The sequence below is a fragment of the Vulpes vulpes genome, chromosome 6 (assembly GCF_048418805.1).
Source record: "Vulpes vulpes isolate BD-2025 chromosome 6, VulVul3, whole genome shotgun sequence".
Taxonomy (NCBI): domain Eukaryota; kingdom Metazoa; phylum Chordata; class Mammalia; order Carnivora; family Canidae; genus Vulpes; species Vulpes vulpes.
In genome coordinates this window covers 492,450-506,440 of record NC_132785.1, presented here as the reverse complement: position 1 = coordinate 506,440, position 13,991 = coordinate 492,450, and the positions used below count along the sequence as shown (strand labels likewise).

The 13,991-nt window shown below is 52.6% G+C and overlaps 1 protein-coding gene across 7 annotated transcripts in view; it reads left to right on the top strand.

Annotated features, from left to right (window-relative positions):
* WDFY2 (WD repeat and FYVE domain containing 2) overlaps positions 1–13,991 on the top strand; it is a 157,646-nt gene that overhangs the window by 80,838 nt on the left and 62,817 nt on the right. The gene's annotated exons all lie outside the window — the stretch shown is intronic.

Genomic DNA, 13,991 nt, shown 5'->3' with positions numbered 1-13,991 from the left:
GTGGAGTGTGCATATGTGTATTGTGATGAAAGTTATGTATTAGTTTTTTTCAAACTAACAAATTAATTTTCTTGCTAAGCGAAGTGGACATTGCAGTGCAGCCGATTACGGTGAGGGGTAGGGAGTCTCAGTTTAAACGTTGACAAGATTCAGCTTGCCTCGCCGTGGACACGGTGGCTAGGAGAGGAGCTTTGTGAGGCCAGTGAGCGAGCTGCTTGAGTCTGAGTGAGCGGGAGCCCGCAGTCATCAGATGGCTCGTCATGGCCCGTCGGTCACATGCTTCCTCGACCAGCGACAGAACACCAGGGAAATGTCTTCTTTGACCCGCATGTCTGATCTCTGATACTTGATGTTTTCCTCCTTTCCCTCTTCTCTGCTCCTTCTTGTCTTAACTCCCTCGAACATGTGAGTAGAGTCCGGTAAATTGTATGAATTGTTAAAGCACAGACTCTGCATGAGGCCTCAGGGTAGATTCAGATAAGTGTTAGGCTCTTTTTTTATTATAGATCTTGAGGGAACTAAAGTGATTAGGGATTGGAATTTCAGGTTTTACCACTTACTTAATCATCTTTTTATATATTTAATCTTAGCTGGTATATTAGCTAAAGATAACAAGACCGATCTGGTAAATTCTCCATTTTGGTAAATCAGCCAGTATTGCCTTCAGACCCAGCAAGAGAGGCCCTTCTTTTGGGGCCCTGAGTGAGAGAACACTGTTCTGGTCACATTTCCCCACAGGACGAAGGACCTAAGCGGTCAAGGGGGTGTGCGCAGCCTGGGCCCTCACACCACCACCCCTTGTTCTGAGGACCTGAATGACGTTTTCCTGACCCCAAACAGCAGAGAGCCTGCACGTACTATATTGTGGAGCTTTCAGGGGTCCGAAAATTCTAGAGTCACTCCTGCACTGCCAGGTGGTTGAAGGGCTATTTGTCAGGATTAGCAGAGGAGAACATATTTCATTTAATAGTTTAACTTGATGTATGACTTTTAAGTAGTTAGACATATGGAATGTGGGTTTCCATCTGTTATCTAACCTGATTCTTACAAGGGTCTGAAGAGGTGGGCTTGAAATTTTCCATTTGGTCTTTAGTCAGAACATTTGTTTGGTGACCTTTATGGAAATTTTAACAATATTGTTATATGTAAATCTGCCTATTGACAAATATTTATGCAGTTTCTATAATGTCCAATGCAGTCGGTAGGTCTGTAAACTCTGTTCTGTAGGAGGACAGAAGAGAAGTGAATGATACAGATCTTCATCTGCTCGAAGGAGAGTTATTTTTAAAAAGTGGGATGTGGCGGGGGGATAAATTTATTTTTAAAAGATGAAGGAAGGGGGGTAACTGGATTGTTCAGTGAACTGAAATATTCACTGCAAAGGAAATCTGAAAAGATGAGCTAAGATCTATATATTGTCCAGCAGTTCATGGGACAGTATATGTAGCACTCACTGTCCATGAAAAGGCTGAAATGTATATAACATATGGGTGAGGTGAGTCTTTGCGTTTTTTGGAATCAGCGTAGGTGGTTAATGGGTGCTGATAAATTTGGCTCTGAAGGTAAGAAAGGTGAGCAAAGTAAGTAAGTCACGGAGAGTTCTGGCTGTTTATCGTGTCCAGGAGGAGAGACCGTCTTAGCCATTACTCCCTTAGTAAATGAAACTGCCGGAGAAGCAGAACGTAAATCAAGGGGTCTCGGCTGGGGTTCTTCTGTAGGGATGTCGGTGCAGCGTGAATGTACCAGACCTTACCTTACCCTGATCTTCTAGAGGAGATTAAGGACCCAGCTCCCATGACATAATTCCTTAAAAGGACCTGTTTTATGTTGTGGAAGAGGATGAATTAATTGTATATGCTCCCTCTTCTCATGTGAAGAACTGTGAAGAGCTGAGTTAGGGGAGGGCACCTGGAGAGAAGGGCTTAAGGTTCAGTGTTCTCATGGGGTGAGAAGTACTTACAGAGTCTCAGCTGTTGAATAGTTTGTGGACGTGAGAAATCCTGTGCAGACTATTCATTCTCTGTTCCCTGAATATAGCAAATACATTTTAAAAAGAAATACTGGTTAACTTTTTTTTTCTGGTTAGCTTATTTTAAAAGAAAGAGAGAGGGCTATCAGAAAGTAAATCCTTGTTTCTGTTTATTCTACCGAATAAAAAGGATTCAAGAAGTAGTTAACCTCAAGTAATCGGATGAATTGGAGATGAAGCAGAGACGACCGCACAGACCATGCTCACAAAAACTTGTCTGCAAAAGGAAGGACAGGGAGAGGGAGCACTGCACCAGGATGAGCCCTTAGACGAGCAGCAGGGGGGTCCTGCACCACTTGGAGACTGTAGCCGTGGGGAAGAGACGGTTATGAGATGTAGGAGGGGAACAGCCTTTCAGCTTCTCACGAAGCAGCAGGTCAGGTCACCACTACCGAGAGGAGCTAGAATGGGTGAGGTCGTGCTTTCATGTCTGCACATCCTGCTCTCGCGGACCTTGTCTTCCCGACCCCCCTTCTGCCATCGTGGTCTGCAGAGCCCCAATTATCTCTCAGCGCCTCATTCCAATGTCCTCTTTTCCCTTTTTTTTTTTTTTTTTTTGGTTTTGTTGTGTTCTGATGGGTGGTTCCTAACGTCCACCAGTAGAAGTTAATCACCCGGCTTACTCCGTAGCTTAGCTATACTGTATTGCTCATTTAACTCGTTTTGTAAAAAGTTTTCAAGTCTGTCTCTTCCATTAAAGTTTTGAGTGTTGAGGACTTGACCGGCCTTTTGTTCATCTCCTCTCCCAGTGGATCTCAGTGTGGCTCCTTGTACAGATTAGGGACTCAGTGAATAGTTTGCCGAATAAGTTGTTGACTAAGGTGCAAACGCTCTAACTATTTAGGGTAGCTGGCTGCGATAAGCACCTGCTTGAATTCTGAGATAATTTATTTGTATAATTCTGTTGCCATTCAAAATGGTTGTCACAATGGAATCACCTTCTGCAGGGGAAAACGTTATGGCAATAGAATTCATGTTGAGTTTTCAGAAATGTCATCTGTTTTAATGTCCAAAAAGTCAGCCCTATTGTGCAGGCTATTCATGCTGAAGTGGGACTTTGAAATTTTCTGTCAATTCTAACATGTGGCTTCTGGTCTCTGAAAGCTTACTCAGTTGGAGGAAAAGGGAGAGTGAAATTAGGGAATAAGTAACACAGAGTAAAAAAAAATAACAGCCCCAGCCGCAGCACACCAGTGAGTGGGAAGCCGACAGGACAGCGAGGTGAGGAGAGCGTGGGAGGTAACGGTCCGGGTCGGCTCCGTGGAGACTGGATGTGAACTGGGTGTTGGCGGTGGGCTGGGGTTCCTTTGGCTGAAGATGGGAAGGGAAGGTATTTCAGGCAAGGTGAATGGCATAGGGGAGGGAAACATGGCGGGAAGAGAGGGCAGGAAAGGTTTGGGGACAAAAGAACCAGTTTGAGAAGTAGAGATAGTGTACAAGGTGGTTGGGGTCCTGGCTCAGGACGAGCAGTTGGCCTATGAAGGAGCTCGATCCCCAGCAGGGAGGATCTCCCTCCGGCATCCCCGGCAGAGTTTCTAAGGTATCCGGGAAGGGTAACTGGTAAGGAAATGTCCACACAGAAATGAAAGAACTTCCTTGAGCCAATTTTCACCGACCCTACTGAATAACGCCGTAGTCACAGACATGTGTAGATGCTAATCTTTATAAATATATGGATTTTCTGCTTCATCAGAACTGTTCGTGGGTGGGCAGCCCGGGTGGCTCAGCTGTTTAGTGCCGCCTTCAGCCTGAGGTGTGACCCCGGGGTCCTGGGATCGAGTCCTCCATGGGGCTCCCCACAGGGAGCCTGCTTCTCCCTCTGCCTGCGTCTCTGCTTCTCTCCTTGAGTCTCTCATGAATAAATAAATAAAATCTTTAAAAAAAATGTTAATGAACTGAAGTTTTTTATTGAAATCTTGCCGGATAAATGCATATTCATTGAAGGTTTTTTTTTTTTTTTAAACAAATCCCCCAAATCATAAATCTCTGTTCTCTGAAGGTTGTTTCCATATATGTGCTTCTGGTAAGTTTGGGATGAGAAGAAAAGATTGACGTTTACGATGCTTAGTGTTCAGGATAATGGTCATGACGCCGACCGTGCGCGGCTGTGTCCTGTTGTGGTCGTTCCCGTGGGGATTGTGCTCCTGTGGGGATTGTGCTCCCGTGGGGATAGTGCTCCCGTGGGGATAGTGCTCCCGTGGCACATGCCGCTGTCAGCTCACAGGGCTGTGCAGGGGGTGGAAGGAGAGAGAAGACACGGTGCTGCGCCTCTGTGTCGCCCCGACACTGGGTGTGTACCCAGCGCCCGGCCCCAGGGGCCCTGTCTGTCACCCAAGGACGCCAAGACCCACGGCATCCCTGGGCCGGGAGGCAGCTGTCCACCCAGCTGGGAGCCCTGCGTGCCTGGCGAGCTGCGTGTCCTGCTGCCCGGGCTGCATCCGGGGCCGTCGGGGGCCGTCGGGAGCCGCCGCCTAGTGCAGAGAGTGTTCCTGCTCAAGGCTTTCCATCCCGCCTGTGGTCCTGGCCCACGGGCAGCTTGTGTCTGTTTTTCCACAGTGTCCTGGCCGTGTGGCCTCGTTCGTCTGTGGGGCTGTGTCCTTCGCTAGGCCGACCTGGCGGAGGCAGAGGCCTCGTGTGCTTCAGTCTGTGTCCCCACGGAGTCCCCGGCCCACCACGGACGCTCTGCGGCATCGAAGCGCGGAAGGAAGGCTTTTAGTTGGGGTGGTCTGGGTGCTGACAGCTCAGTGGGCGCTTAGCCCGGGCCGTAGTTGCTCCGACGGCCGGCACGCGACAGTTGGGGCGCACGGAAGAACCTGGTGTCCATCCTCTGCTGCTTGAAACTCATAAACGGAGCTTCACTAAAGCAAACGGCCAAGAAGTGGAAGCAGAAATACGACCTGCTCCTGACGCCTGGTGGGCCCCCAGACTGCGCTGTTGAGGAGTCTTTCAGGGCCTCTTCTTTTGCTTAGACTACAGCTCTGTTGAGCGTCTGGGATTGCTGCAGGAATATACCGTCCCATGCCGTTTCCTATCATTTGGAGATTCCTGTTTTACAGATGAGTTAACAGCCTTCCGAGAGCACCGCTCTGTGTCACCGGCACTTACTCCCTGGGCGGTGTGCCTGAGGCTGCTTCACCTGGTGGATGCCCAGGGGTGTACGCCTTGGCAGGATCCCAGGGATTGGGCGTCTGCGTCGCAGGAGTCAGGCAAAGGGTCCGGTTGCACCAGGGAGGCAAAAAGTGTCCCCTTCCAGAAGGCTGATGCTTCCAGCAAGAGACGTGCAGGAGGTCACTTTTTCAAATAAAAGGAGAAATTACCTTTTTGAAAATATAATCCTTAGCATCCACTACAAGGTCACTGAAGAATCGTCAGAGCTGTTTTAATCACCTAAAACCAGTGTCTCGAACTCCCCGGGTGTTTTCTCATATTCTGAAGGTCTGAGGTATTGTATGTCTTAGTCCTCACGTGTGGCCGTGAGAGCAGCAGGAGTCGTGACCGGTGCCTGGCCCCTGCTTTCCTGGGGCCGTTCTCACCAGTACTGCCAACCCAGGGGCTGAGGACGACAGAATTTATTTTCTCCCAGGGCCAGAGACTAAAGTCCCAGCCAGGTGGTGACAGGGCCCCTTCTGAGGCTCTACGAGAGAACCCTCGTTTCCTCCCAGCTTCTGGTGGTTGCTGGAAGTCTTGGCTCGTAGATGTGTCCCTCCAACCCCTGCCTCTGTTTTCATGTCCCCTTCTTCTCCGTGTCTCCGTGTTTATACGTGGCCTTCTTACAAGGACGGCAGTACTGGATGGAGAGCTCACCCTAGGGACGCCTGGGGGGCTCAGCGGTCGAGCGTCTGCCTTTGGCTCCAGATGTGACCCCGGGGTCCTGGGATTGAGTCCCGCATCGGGCTCCCCGCAGGGAGCCTGCTTCTCTCTGCCTGGTCTCTGCCGCTTTCTCTGTGTCTCTCATGAGTAAATAAATAAAATCTTAAAAAAAAAAAAAAAAAAAAACCTCATCGTAATCCAGCATGATCTCATCCTAACTAATTACATCTGTAAAGGCCTTTGCTCCCAATAAGATCACATCCTGAGGTTCCAATGGCCATGAATTTAGGGAAGACCCTGTTCAACCCAGGATACCTGATAATACTATACGCACAGTGTCTCCTTACCGTGTTCTAACCGTTGATTAGGAAGCAGTTTGGGGACTATGCACCATGATGGCTCCGGGAAGAAGTATCCAGCGATATGAAAAGGTGATTCAACATCCTCTTGGAGGAGACAAGGAGATACTAGAATTGAAAGGGACCTTCATTCTTCTACAGCTAATGCCCCCCTCCCCTAGACTGTGATGTATTGTAGGTCACGTGTTAAGAACTGGTGGCAGAGCTAGGATTCTCCTCTTACGATGCCAAGTTAATTTTTTTCCCGTGCCACTAAGCCCAGCCGCAGGGAGTTGCCCCACGATGGTCACTACTGGATTGGAGGCTCGTGTTATTCCATGCATTTAGCCATGGCTAAAAAGGTGTAAAAAAAAAAAAGAAGAAGAAGCAGCAGAAAAGAATTTGAGCCTTTCATGTAACGAGATGGTTTGGGTGAGTTGTTTCTTCCTGTGGTTGTAACGAGCGCACGTGGGACGTCGTGTTCTCGGTGGTGACAGCCTGCGGATACCGGGCGTCAGCTGCTACCTGCGCTGAGCATCCAGCCGGGCCGCTCCTGCGGGAGAGATCCTGGTGCCTCCCGACGTCCGTACTCACGGAGGAGCTGTTTCTCTGCTTAGCAGGACGGGCCCTGGGGTGCCGACATGTGCTCATCCAGTGTGATTCACTGACGGTGGTTTTGTCAAAGACCGTGCTTCCTGTCGGGGTGGGCGTCAGCGCGTCGTTAGGGTTTTGTGTGGATCACAGACCTCCTCAGCACGTCTCAAGGATCAGCTTCTCTCCTCAGTTACGTCACCGTGCGTGTCATCCTGTCCTCTTTTGTTCCTAAAACTCGGTCGAGTGGTAGTGAATGCAGATGCCAAGGGCACTCTTTGGCTCAGGGTTATTTTGTGGCATCTCCATTGCAGTCACGGACTTTCGAAGGGCTTCTTGGTCCCACTGTTGCGCGGATTCTGCAGCGTGCGTGTCCGCAGGAACTCCCGGATTGCCCTGCCTTAAATCGGGTGCTGAGGAGATGCAGTGTAGCACATGGTAGGTTGACATCGCTTACCCGTCGTCTCCAGACGTGATCTGCCACAAAGGATGGCCTCCGGGGACCTGGTATTACTGATTCAGACGGTGGTCGTCCTCGTCTCTTGAGCACGTCACGTGGTGTATCTGTTGCAGAAGGGCCATGGCTGGGAGCTGATGAGCGCATCATGTTCCAAGTGACTTTCTCTTAGTCTAACATCTCTAATGTCTGCCTCCTCCCGGGATCCTGCCCATTGGTTATTGGTTTCTGGTTTTTTCTTTTTTAAGCATTATTTATTTATTTAACCAGGGGGACCCAAGTAGGGGGCAGGGATAGAAGGAGAGGGAGAAGCAGGCTCCCCGCTGAGCAGGGAGCCCAATGTGGGGCCTGATCCCAGGACCCTGAGTGCATGACCCAAGCCAAAGGCAGACACTTAACCCACTGAGCCACCCAGGCCCCCATTTTTGTTTTGTTTTGTTTTGTTTTTTTAAGATTTTATTTATTTATTCATATGAGATAGAAAGAGAGAGCACGATCACACAGCAGGGAGAGGCGGGGTGGGAGAGGGAGAGTGCCAAGACCCCCCCCCCGCCCCCCGCCGACAGAGAGCTCCGTGTGGGGCTGTCTCACGACCCTGAGATCATGACCTGAGCTTATCAGGAGTCGGTCCTTAACCCACTGGGCCACCCAGTCGCCCGTTATTGTTTTGTTTTAACGAGAACAAAGACATCGTAGCTCTGTTCTGTCCCAGAGTCGCAGTCCTCCCAGGACCCGTCCCCGTGACTCTGCACCCCGCCCCGGCTCTGCAACTCCGCCCCGAGATCTCCTTGGGGCCTGACCTGCTGACATTTTTAGGTCGTCGTCTTTGGCCTCCTGCAGCATTTAGCTCTTGTCTTTCTTCCTAAAATAGTCTCCTGATTTGTGTCCACAGCCCTGTGCTCCCCCGGCTTTCCCCCGTTTTCTGGCCGGTCTGTTTCCTTTTCTTTTTTTTTTTTTTTTTTTAATTTTTATTTATTTATTCATGAGAGATACAGACAGAGAGGCAGAGACACAGGCAGAGGGAGAAGCAGGCTCCATGCACCGGGAGTCCGACGTGGGATTCGATCCCGGGTCTCCAGGATCGCGCCCTGGTGCCAAACCGCTGCGCCACCCAGGGATCCCTGGCCGGTCCGTTTTCAGCACAGAGGCCGGTAGCCAGCTCTGGCTCAGCTTCCCCTCCCTGGGCCGTGGTCCCCGGGGCACGGCTCCGTGGGCGCCCCTGTGACCGTGGCCCCAACGTGTTGATCTCTGCGCGGAGCTCTTCTCTGACGTTCTGCTTCCTCCGTATTTCCTGTGACTGGTTCCCGGGTCCCAACCTCGCCGGGTTCCCCCCGGCCCCGCCCGCACCCTCCTCCCGGTCCGCTCTGGGCCGCGGTGGCCTCCGTGGCGTCCTCCCGTGCCCACCCTGCCTCCTGCAGTCCGCTTTCCGTACTGGCGGCGGGAGGATGTGCAGGTACGCGCCTGACCTTGCCGTTCCCCTGCCAGGCCCCTCGGTGCTTCCCTTGCTCCTGGGCATGGGCTGCGAGTCTCCCGTGGCCCTGCCCCTGCGGGATCTGGGCCTTTCCTCCACTGCCTCCTTTAGCTCGGCGCCCTCCCGTCTGGAGTTTCAGCCGCAGCTACTTTCTGTTGTTCTTTTTTTTTTTTTTTTTTTTTTAAGATTTTATTCGTTTATTCAGGAGAGACCCAGGGAGAGACGCAGGCAGCGGGAGAAGCAGGCTCCCTGACTCGATCCGGGCCACCAGGGCCGCGGCGGGTGCGGGAGGCCCATCAGCTTTCCTCGCCCGTCCCGCCGCCCCGCTCGCGCGACCCACGCGGCCCTGCTTGGACACGCGTGTACTTGTTGCTGGGAGACCCAGAGGCAGAGACCTGAGGGGGGTCGATCCCGGGACGGGGGAGGGAGGGAGGCGCGGGAGCGCGGGCCTGGGGCTCGGGGGCTCGGTGCCCGGCTGTGCCCCAGGTCCCTGGGGGCCGCCGCCAAGGAGAGGCGCTCCCCGGAGCAGGTGCCCCGCGTGCTTCGGTGCCCGCCCCCTCACCCCTCGCCCCCCGCCGGCGGCTGCCCTGCTCTCGGTTCGCGGCGGTGCCAGGGCCCAAGGACCTGCCGGCGGGCCTGCGGCGCCTGGAGCGCGAGCCACGGCTGCAGAGGGGCAGGGCCGCCCGCCCCGGGGCCCAGGAGGAGGGAGGAGGGCCAGGCTGGGGGGCGGCGGGTATGGGGGGCGGCTGCTGTGTCCATGCCCCCCGCCCCCCGCGGAGCCGCCTGAGCACCCAGCCTCTGCCTCGCGCTCCCCTCCGTGATCCCTGCCCCATGAGCCCCGTGCAGACTCTGCACTTCCCCGCCCTCCGGCCGGGGCCAGGACACCTGCGGGAGGTCATCCCCGGGGCCCAGCGCCTCCCTCCCCCCTCACCCCTGGGGCAGGCTCCACGGCCTGGCCCCCCCGCAGCAGGAGGCAGGGCCGCGTCTCCCCTCCAGCCTCGCAGCGCTCCCGGCCCTCACGGCCCTCGCCCGCTGACGTCAGAACGCCCTGCCCTGCACACTTCCTCGGCCTCTGTTCCACTGGTTCCTTAAAAATCTCCGTGTCCAGGGGCCCCCGGGGGGCTCAGCGGTGGAGCGTCGGCCTCCGGCCCAGGCTGCGACCCCGGGTCCCGGGATCGAGTCCTGCACTGGGTTCCCCGTGGGGAGCCTGCCTCTGCCTCTGCCTCTGCCTCTGCCAGGGTCCCTGCCTCTCTCTCTGTCTCTCATGAGCACATAAAGAAAATCTTTAAAAAACAGTCTCTGCTGCACGTTTCGCTCGGGCTGCTGCTCTGAGCCCCACGTCGGTCCTGCCGTCTCTTGTCCGTGGTCACCAGCTCCCGCCGTCACATACTCCGCGTCCTGCTGCCATCACGCCACTCCTCTGCGTGTAGAGTCAACAGCTTCCCAAGGGCGAGCCCCGCACCTGTCAGCTCCGGCCCGTTCCTTCAGCCTCACCTGTCACAGCCCTCCTGCCCTGCTATCACACTTGCTCGGTTCACACATCAGTGCCCGTGCACGCGGGGTCCCCTTGCCTACAGCCGGCTTCCCGTCCCTTGAGAAGCTCCTCTCCCACCTGTAAGAATGGGCTGCGGGCCCCAAGCCCGTTCTTAGGAGAAGCCCCCTGTACCCCAGGGCAGGGTGAAAGGGTCTCCCTGCGGGTCCTCACAGCGCTGAGCTCAGACTCGCACGCCAGCGCCTGTGATGCCTTCAGCCTACGTGCAGGTTTCATTTATAAGACTGTGGGTTAAATAAGATAACGTCTGCCGTTGCTGAGACGGTCTGGTCCGTGGGAGTCATTTCGCAAGTGCTGAATTGCCTTGTTTTCCCGACCTCCGTGGGCCTGAGCAGCTCGAAGGCTGGGAACATGGTAAAGGCACGGCCACGTGGAGTGCCCGCTGCAGAGCCTTCCGCAGGTGGGAACCTCCGTAGTCGCTGTCGGAGGAATCAAGGCCAACCAGTTCCGTTTGCATTTTTGTCTAGAAGTTCTTTCTCCTTTCCTTCCATTCTGACCATCGGGTCGGCCTTCTAGTTCTTTTTTTTTTTTTTTTTAAGGTAGTCACCAGAGAGAGAGAGAGAGAGAGAGAGAGAGGCAGAGGGAGAAGCAGGCTCCATGCACTGGGAGCCCGATGTGGGACTCGATCCCGGGTCTCCAGGATCGTGCCCTGGGCCAAAGGCAGGTGCCAAACCGCTGCGCCACCCAGGGATCCCCTAGAAGTTCTTGTTTCCTTCCGCTCTCTGCTGTGGGGTCAACACGCTTGGCCTTCGCACGTCAGGGGCGGGCATCCTGGTGCTGAGGTGACCACTTGGCCTCCAGAGAAATCTGCATCTCAACTCCAGCTCTCCCGTCTTTTAGCTGCATAATAATGGGCAGGTTGGTTAACTTTACATGAACCTTAATTTACTCCCTGTAGATTGGGAATAATCACATGTGCCTCTTGGGATTTTTATGAGGATTACAAGAGATCGTTTATATAAAGGCCTTAATAACTGGTAATTATTACTTCTGTAGCAGAAATTGTGTTCAAGAAGAGATGAACTTTAATTTACTTTTTGATGGGGTTAACAGTTTTATTTAAATTAAAGAGTATGATTTGTTACATGATTATTTGCCATTTAAGTTCAAAGAGAATTTTTTTAAAGCAGAGCTTATTTTTTTGTTTTTTACTTTATTTTTTTAAAGATTATATTTATTTATTAACGGGAGAGAGAGAGGCAGAGGGAGAAGCAGGCTCCATGCAGGCAGCTTGACGTGGGACTCGATCCTAGGTCTCCAGGATCAGGTCCCGGGCTAAAGGCGCCACCAAACCACTGAGCCACCTGGGCTGCCCAGAACTTATTTTTTTAAAAGATTTATTTGTTTGAGACAGAGAGAGCGTGTGGGGGAGGGCCACGGGAGGGTGTAGGAGAGATGCAGACCCTGCTGAGCGTGGAGCCTGATGCTGAGCCAGCCTCTCCTCAGGACCCTGAGATCATGACCTGAGCTGAAATCGAGAGTCAGGTACTTCACTGAGTCAGCCACCCCGGGGCCCCTACAGATAATCTTCTAAAATCATAATTTTAAGCCACTTTGTTTCATGTGAGCACCTTTTTGGGGGCCAGTAAAAGTGGGTTTTATGTGTAATAACGCTTTCTATTTGTGCTTACGACTACCTATCTGCACTTTCTTTGGTTTGAATAATGTTCAGGCTGAAGATAATTGAACATTTTAGCAGAGAGACGATGGTTAGAAATAGTTCACCGTGTACAGCAGCACGTCACAATATGTACGACTGTTGAATCTTATGTTGTACACCTGAACTTAATATAATGTTATATGTCTTATATCTCAGGGTTTTAAAAGAGCGGGACCTTATTATGGTTTCCTGTCGACCTGGGAGTGAAACAAAGATAAGTCGTGAGGTTTCAGTCAAAAGTATACTTGGCATTGGGGCGACCGGGTGGCTCAGTCAGTTAAGCGTCTGTCTCTTGGTTTCAGCTCAGGTGATGTTCTCGGGGTCCCGAAATCGAGCCTCGAGTCCAGCTCAGGGCAGCTCAGCAGCTCCACAGGTCAGCAGTTTTGCCAAAAACTCCACAACTGTGGAGTCTGCTTGAGGTTCTCTACCCCCACCCGCCCCTTCCCACCTCTTGTGTCTGTATCCGGCCCGCCCTCCCTCCCTCCCTCTCTCTTTCAAATAAATAAATATTTTAAAAAGTACATTTGACATTGATTACAAATAGTAATAGCATGGCAGTTACTTTTTAAAAATTATCCTTTTTAAAAATTATTTGACTGGTAATTGTACATTTTCAGTCATGCCTACTCTGGGTAGATATGTTTATTGTAGCCATTACTAAAAAATATCATACTTTGTAATACGTATAGCCTATTTATATTATTATTTCCACATATATCAAAGTGTACTAATAATGAGCTCAAAATAACATTTTACATAAAATAACTTAAAATTTCCTTAAAATAACGTTTGAATTCTTCTATTCAGTTCTTTAAAGAAACGTCTGTTGAGTGTACACGGGCCAGGCAGGGTTCTGAGTGTCCGAGATCCGTCAGTGACCACTGTCCCTGCCCCAGTCCCTCTCCGCGTGAAGGTTCCCTTCAGTAAGCAACTGTGGTAACTTCCGTATGTTGGAAGGGGCGAGGGGCTACGGGAGAAACAGCAGAGGAGGGGATTGGAACGTGAGGGAGGGGTGGAGGAGACGAGTCGCAGTTTCCCGAAGGCTGGACGCGCCAGGCTTCATCGGGGAGGTGTAATCTGGCAGAGGGCGGGAAGGCTGGGGGAGTGGACCCGGCCAGCAGCTGGGAGAGGAATGTTCAAGCCGGAGGCGCCGAAGTGCAAAGGGCCTGAGGCAGGGTGTTGATAGTCGTACGCTTACGTCTTGACTTGATATTTTTTAAAGAATGGATGTTTCTTTATGTACAAGTATTTATTGATTTGTTTTCATATGTTTTTGGTAAAACTGCTGACCTGTGGAAGACACCGTGGAGAAAACAAAAGCTCCGTCCCTTTCAGCTTAAAATCCACAAGAAAAGGTAAAACGAGGTGATCGAGGATAGCTTTAACTTAATGAGGTTGTACAGTAGCGTGCGAGATCCGCAGCCTCCCGGGACCCAGCCACGCAGAGGCCCGTCCGGCCGATGAGTGAGGGCGAGAGCGCAGACCGTGGAGCCTCGCCTGGAGACAAGTTTGAAAGGCGGTGGGGATCGGCGCAAGGGAACCGTCTCCTGGGAGACGAGAAACCAGTGCCCGGGCCGGGTAGCAGGACGTGGCGCAGGCCCCCAGCAGGGACACGGGGGAAGCACTGGAAAGGCCGCGGCTCAGGAGGGACGTGCGGGAGCGGCGGTTGGCGGCCGTGACCCTGGGCGCGATCGTCCCCCGCCAGGGAAGCGAGCTGCTGCTGTGGGCCGGCGCCCTCGGTCGGTGCCCGCCGCCTGCCAGTCAGTCCCCTCCCAGGTGCCGGGCTGGGGTGCGGGGCCGATGACGGGGCAGATGTCATTAGTGTGCTCTGTGCCTTCCTTGCGTGTTTGTCCTAGTGGATTGTCATCCTGGTTTCTGAAGAATCTGGTGATTTCGGAATCTGCAGCGTAACGTTTCCCTTTGCTCACGGCAATTCAATGAGGCGTTCGCCTGGGTGTCAGGATCCTTTTGAAGAGACTGTTTGAGGTTTGTTTGAATCAGAAGATCAGTAGGTTAAAAAAAAAATAAAGAGACAGACCCATGTTTTAAGCCTGGGCTGTGCAACCCAGTAAGCCGGTGACCT